This window comes from Aethina tumida, chromosome 8 (genome assembly GCF_024364675.1).
Source record: "Aethina tumida isolate Nest 87 chromosome 8, icAetTumi1.1, whole genome shotgun sequence".
In the NCBI taxonomy this organism is placed as follows: Eukaryota; Metazoa; Arthropoda; class Insecta; order Coleoptera; family Nitidulidae; genus Aethina; species Aethina tumida.
Window position 1 is genome coordinate 5948159 of NC_065442.1, and position 6730 is coordinate 5954888.

Here is a 6730-nt window from a genome sequence, read left to right on the forward strand (position 1 = left end):
CTTTAATTAAGAATACAACAGGTCAATCGGTAAATCCCCAAAGGTCGTTTATATAAATTGTGTAGGCTCCTCTGTGTTCAACGTGCAATTTGAAATTACATTAACAAAATTAAGCATTAGAATGTCAAAATGAAAGTATATTAACAAAAGATATGGTCAAAAGTTCTATTAAAGAAGGCTAATCCAATTCCAATGTCATCTGTAATGTATATAATACAAATCTTAGTATTAATCACAAAAGAAAAAAGTCTGAAAAACATATTAAACATTTGAAAAGCCAAGCAGATTAGTAAACGTTTTATACATAGCAAGATGTTTCCCGTATCTCCACACCCTGTTCTCTGTATGTGTTATTACTTTAAAAGAATTTTGTGAATTTATTGACACCAACAAACCAAGATGTGATTTCCACAAGGGAATTGTAGTCATCGAATCGAGACCAACCAGTTGCTTTCGAGTAAAAGCCATTCAAATCCAATTTTTTGTAGCTCAAAGATGGGATGCGTACAATGGGAGTTGGATTTCAGAAACGAATTAAGCTGTTAGATGAGTCGGTAAAATCAAAGTCATTTTGAAAGACTCGTTAAAACAGGTAAAAGGGGGTAATTTATTTTATACAAGATACCGATGATATTGGACTACACAACTTTGGTTAAATGATTCATTTTAATATCACTAACTCGCCCTTCAACTAATGTGACGTATCACACACACCCTGTTTTACCGTTACTTAAATTTATGGTTCAGAACTAATTAAATCAACCTAATTATGTTCCTTATCTATCTTTCCCAACATTGTTGATAAACTAATCTAATAGTTTTTCTATGAGAAACCGTACTCTAAATAGAAGTGTATTTGGTCTAAAAAACCTTAAAGCAATTCAATATACATTAATTTAAATATGAATCAATTTCTAACATTATTAAACCTCTTATAAGTCATAAAATTTATCAATAATAAAATTTAAAAAATACATTACTTCAAACTATTCTGCGAGGAATATTCAAAGAATAATATATATTATTTATAATTTGATTAATTTAACTTTTACTTTAAACAAACCTTGACAATTATAACTTTTTATCAGCGTGCATTTTTAATTAATATTCTGAACCAAAGAATTAAATTACAATATATGGAGAGGTATAATGACAAATAAATCCAGTTTCACTACAATATAGAAAGAAAATATATTAGACTACATGTCCAACATTTATTTATCCATATATTAATAAAAAAAAATTTTTACGATAAAATAGTGAGCAGTCAATTACAACCATAAACTTCAACACACTCAGTATGATAATAAGTAAAATTAATTTATAGTAAATGTGAAACTAACCTTTTATATTTACGTTTCTAATTCATTTCATTTTCTTTCTTCATAAAACAAAATCCTGTTATCAAAATAATTGTATATAATAGGTAAGTTAACTCGTGCTAACGAAACGTCAGAAAATAATTCCAACAAATGTTGACCTAAAAACATGAACAAACATAGGTTGTAATTGCTCTTTTAAAACACACAGTCGATATGATAATATGCAAAATTAGTTTATAGTACATGTAAAACAAACCTTTATTAGTTACATTTCCGATTAATTTCATTTCCTTTCTTTGTAAAATGTCATGCCAGTTTAATTTTTTATTTGTTCTAAGAACTTACAACTTAATGAAGAAGCATCTTGGTTTCTTAGGCCAAGCAAAAAATCAGTATTGGTTATTTAATATATTAATATTGTTATGCCATTAAAAGCACTATTATAATCATATACATGGTTATTATGAATAACTGCAAAGAATAACGGAACAACTCAAAACGCCATTTTATCTCTACTGATGAACACACCACCACTATGACATCGAAGAGTTGCGCGTTGCAAACTGGATGGACCATAATATTGCTAACAATATAATGTTAACCACTATTTAAAATATTATTTAAATCTTGCAATTTTGTATTAAAAATAATTTGATTTTACCAAAAGATGAAAATGAAGATGATCATGTGGATGATGGTATATATCTTTTAAAATAACTTTTAACAAGTTTTAAACAATTAATTTTCAGGCTTATTTGACAATTTATCAGAAGTAGGAGCAATAAATCCTGAATTGGCAGCTGGTAAAGCAATCCGTAACCGTTTAATCACAGCTCGATTTCAAACTAGTTAAAGAGCATCGCTGAGTCAAGTGTTTTGAACTAAAAGGTAAAATAAAAATGTTTATAAGAAACTTGACTTTTGAGTTGCACCCCAAGGATTTCAAAAATATTAAATGTAAATAAAATAATAAACTATGCTTATATAATAAAATTTAATCAATAATATAAAAAATATGAAATTCCGAAAATAAATTTTAACAAAAATAGTAACAAAAACAAATGGTCATCGATACTGCGCTAATTTATTTATGGCTTCCGCCATGTGGTTCAGTACCACAGCAGTCTATGACAACGCCTGGGCCGTTTGGATTAAGGCCTGTGCATTTGACGCTGAGGATGCATTCAAGGCACCCACAATATTCCCCAAAGCCTCCATCTTTTGTTGATGATGTCTCTCCTTCATCTTTATTTTTTTTTAAATATTGAGCATGTTTTTCGTATGCATCATATGTGGAACTTTTTTGCTTTTTACTCCTTAAACGTTGTAAGGGCTGGCGCGGCACGTCCGGAGCTGACGAACGCCCCGACACGTCAGGAAAAAGCGGGGGGGTCCGACGTACCCGGAGGAAATTCTAATTTGACGACTGGGAGGGGGATATTTGCCACTCCTTCTACCGCAGAGGACTTAATCAGACCGGCAATGTCTGCCTCAAGCCGGTTAAGGCCGCAAATTTTCCCCTGCCCCCTCCCGTTTTTGAAAGTTCCTTTCTCTGTATGGTGAGTTTAGATTTAGTTCTTGCTGTTATGTCGGACCACGTCTGTCTTTTCGGGCCCCGTCATCCCGTTAAGAATAGCTGTGGCTTTTCCCTAAAATACAAACATTATTATAATTTGATATGTGATGGTAGGTTACGCTAGTCTCATACACAAATTCATTTTAGAGAAAAAATCGATATCAGTTTGAAGGTTCAATTTCGGTTCAATAGATGCAGTAATTTCAATTGAGACTTTACCAATACCGTATCAACTTTAAAAATTCCAGCTCTAAAAAATGTATTCCAAATGATCTTGCAACAACATATTTGCCTACAAATAGTTAAAGAATCATAAAGCATAATCAATAATAATTAATCTCATCTCACGTGATACGCATGCGTTTTCTCGGAAGCAGTTCCAGACCAAACGTGATCCATAAGTTCGCCTTGTCCGCTGAAGAAAACGAACGGTCTGAGCTGCGTTCCAAGAACTGAACATGAAACTGGAAAGACCGCCAGAAAATATACCAAGCTGTAGAAACACAAAACCCTCAAAGTAAGGAAGGGTAAAAAGTTAAATTGTTACTTGCGGTGAAAATTTCTTGAAAAAAGCCATCTTTGTCCATCATGACACCTTTGCGATTCCGTTTTTCAATTCTTGGTGCATTACACGAGGGTGTTTTCATGAAGTTTCTGGTTAGAGCAGTCGACATTCCTCTTGACGACAACGTAGAGTAGTTGTTCAGTTTGTTGTCGCTTCAGATGATTCTCATCAATTTCTCTTTAAGCTCAAGATTCTCATCGGCCAACAAGAGTTTGCAGTGCATATTGTTTGATTTAAAATTCAGGATGTTTAGAATATAAATATTCCAACAACTTTTTAATCATTTCATTTGAGGGATTGGACAAAAGAATAATATCAGTTGAAATTGTTCTGGAACTTGTTTCGTGTTTCTTGTCCAACCGAAAGGTTATTTTGCGGCTTTCAGAACAAATTTATTCCAAAAAGATTTGTCTAATGCTCTAATCGCTTTTCAACTTCCATATTTAATATAATTTAATAGAGTTGAGATGGTTCTTCCGGACCTTAAATTATTTAGAGCATGGAAGAATTAGAACGTCCATAATCTAAATTATTTAATAGTTTCTTCCACATCATGGAGAACCTAAAAATGACAATATATAATTGTATAATTTTATTTATATTACACATTTTTTTCTCACTTTAGATTTAGAAGCCAAAATGAGAATGAAGCGAACATTTGATGGTTCTCCTTAAAAGTCATCGATTTTATAATATTGTTCATAAGATCCAAATTATATTCCGTATATCCAAATGAATTTATCACTGGTTCTAAAATTGAGTCAGGATTGTAAATGTAGGATTAATCTAGAGATATACAGACTTGTTTGGTCAAATTTGAGATGTTGAGAAATATTTTGCAGTACATTCACCTGAAGCGTCAGTCTCACGCATTTCCACATCCAATATCTGAAACAAAGCAATATTTGTAACAAAATTTTCAATATAAAAAGAAAGAATTACATGGAACAAACCAGCAACTCCTTTTTTAAGATTGACTACTGACGTTGCCTCAGCATAGAGATAAGGTTTATTGGACAACTTCTCCAACTTGGAAGCGTGTGGTACAAAACCATCTGGTGCACGTACTTTCCTTTACTTAATATTAAGATTTGGATCTTTAATCTAAAAGTTAAATATTTGAAGAAACATATAAACATATTTAAGGAGTACATACTTATATCTGTAATGTCTTGATGTTGTCGTTGCTCCAGAGTGTCGTAACAACCACGTCACCATCTACGAAAAACCCAACATTCTTGCTATTACCATCCTTTTCGATCAGCAGAACCGAGGAGTGTGGTTTGTAGCTCAAAGCTTCCCTAGTTTCAACTTCGGAGTTATCGGCTTGATTGGTGAGGGAGAATCTTCATTGTGCAGCAAGTTACTAATCTATGACAAAAACAACAACGGATATCTGTACGTGAGAAAAACTATTTTACGAATCCTATTGTTTTTAAATAAACAAAAATAACAATAAAATGATTGCAAACTTCGATATGCTGAAAACAGAATCTGACAGTGAATTAAAATTAAACGTACACGTTTTACATATTTCACCGACAACGCTTGGAAAGACTTAAACTAAGCAAATATACTCCACATCTAAATAAGCAGAACAAACACAGATATTAGTATAAAATGAATCATTATTAACAAGAAATATGTAAAAATCCTTACCTAGATTTTGATTAAGTAATCGCACCACCTGAACGCTTGTACGGAGAGCGAAATACTACCATTCAGCAAACGGACTTTCTGTGAACTGATTATTTTCGTAAGACACGTTGAGCACCTTTGGACTCGGCAACTCGGAACGCAACTGCTGTGGATCCAGATGCTTATATCAACCGCCAAGTAAACAAGTGTGCTTATATCATTATATAAAACTGGAAATATGAAATACAATTTGAAATTAATATATAAATCACGAATTTCACATATTTCTTATTCACACATATTTTTATTATTGAAAATAATTTTAGAATGTAACATTTCTATTAATCAGACCTATTTTCAAAATCTGATTTTAAACCCAACCACTGCTGTCGCCAGGCTGTCTAATTAGAGCTTATCGATACCGTGACCAAGACTCCGGGTCAGGACTTCAAACCAATAGGGGACCGAAAATCTAGCGCCCAATCTTAGCTTAACCAAGTAAAATATTATAACAGTTTTCGAAGGTTCGGGCAGTGTGAAAATAAAACTGACACTAACTTAAACTAAAACTCTATTTACACTATATACAGTTTATATACACGGTACTAATATTTATTTTCAACCCTTGTAGTTATTTATGTCTAACGCTCATGGCTGTCAGTCTTAGTCAGACTGTCTGACCGACTCTTGTGGCTATTTATGTCTAACGCTCATGGCTGCCAGTCTGAGACAGACTGTCTGACTCATCTGGTTATTTATGTCTAACGCTCATGGCTACCAGTTTGAGTCAGACTGTCTGACTGACTGTTGTGGATATTTATGTCTAACGCTCATGGCTGTCAGTATGAGTCAGACTGTCTGACTGACCCTTGTGGTTATTTATGTCTAACGCTAATGGCTGTCAGTCTGAGTCAGACTGTCTGATTGACTCTTGTGGTTATTTATGTCTAACGCTCATGGCTGTCAATCTGAGTCAGACTGACTGACTCTTGTGGTTATTTATGTCTAACGCTCATGGCTGTCAGAAAAACTATTTTACGAAATCAAATTGTTTGTAAATAAACAAGAATAACAATAAAAATACCATTCAGCAAACTGACTTTCTGTGAACTGGTTATTTCGTTAAACACGTTCGGCACCTTTGGACTCGGCAATTCGGAACACAACTGTTCTTATAGCATTACATAAACTTGGAAATATGAAATTCAGTGCGAATCCCCAACAATGTTGTTGATATATAATTTGAAATCTATACATCTATACATATAAATAAAATTGGAGTGTCTGCTTGTAATATTGAAATAACCGTTTTTTACTACATGTATGTGAATATAAATACGGTACATACACCAAAATAACATTTTTTATAATTTTTGTCTCTCTGTCTGTCTGTCTCTTCCGGCTAATCTCTGAAATGGCTGGACCGATTTTGACGGGACTTTTATTGGCAGATAACTGATGTAATAAGGAGTAACTTAGGCTACTTTTATTTTAGAAAAATTCTTTTATTTTAGAAAAATAAAGTAATGTTGCAATGTCCAAGTACTGTCCAGTACCACGCGCAGCTCACGCGCATGCCACCACTGGCCCAGTGGCACTGGGCCGTCACGTCGGGCGCATCCCACCACT

General features: G+C 33.4%; 1 long non-coding RNA gene across 1 annotated transcript; it reads right to left on the reverse strand.

The window, feature by feature from the left end:
- Window positions 1–4462: 4462 nt before the first annotated feature.
- On the reverse strand, window positions 4463–5226 carry LOC126266366 (uncharacterized). The gene is made up of 3 exons (XR_007548771.1): window positions 5123–5226; window positions 4620–4834; window positions 4463–4567 (listed from the first exon to the last, which is right to left on the reverse strand). It is a non-coding gene; the product is annotated as an uncharacterized LOC126266366 (long non-coding RNA).
- Between the last annotated feature and the right edge of the window lie 1504 nt (window positions 5227–6730).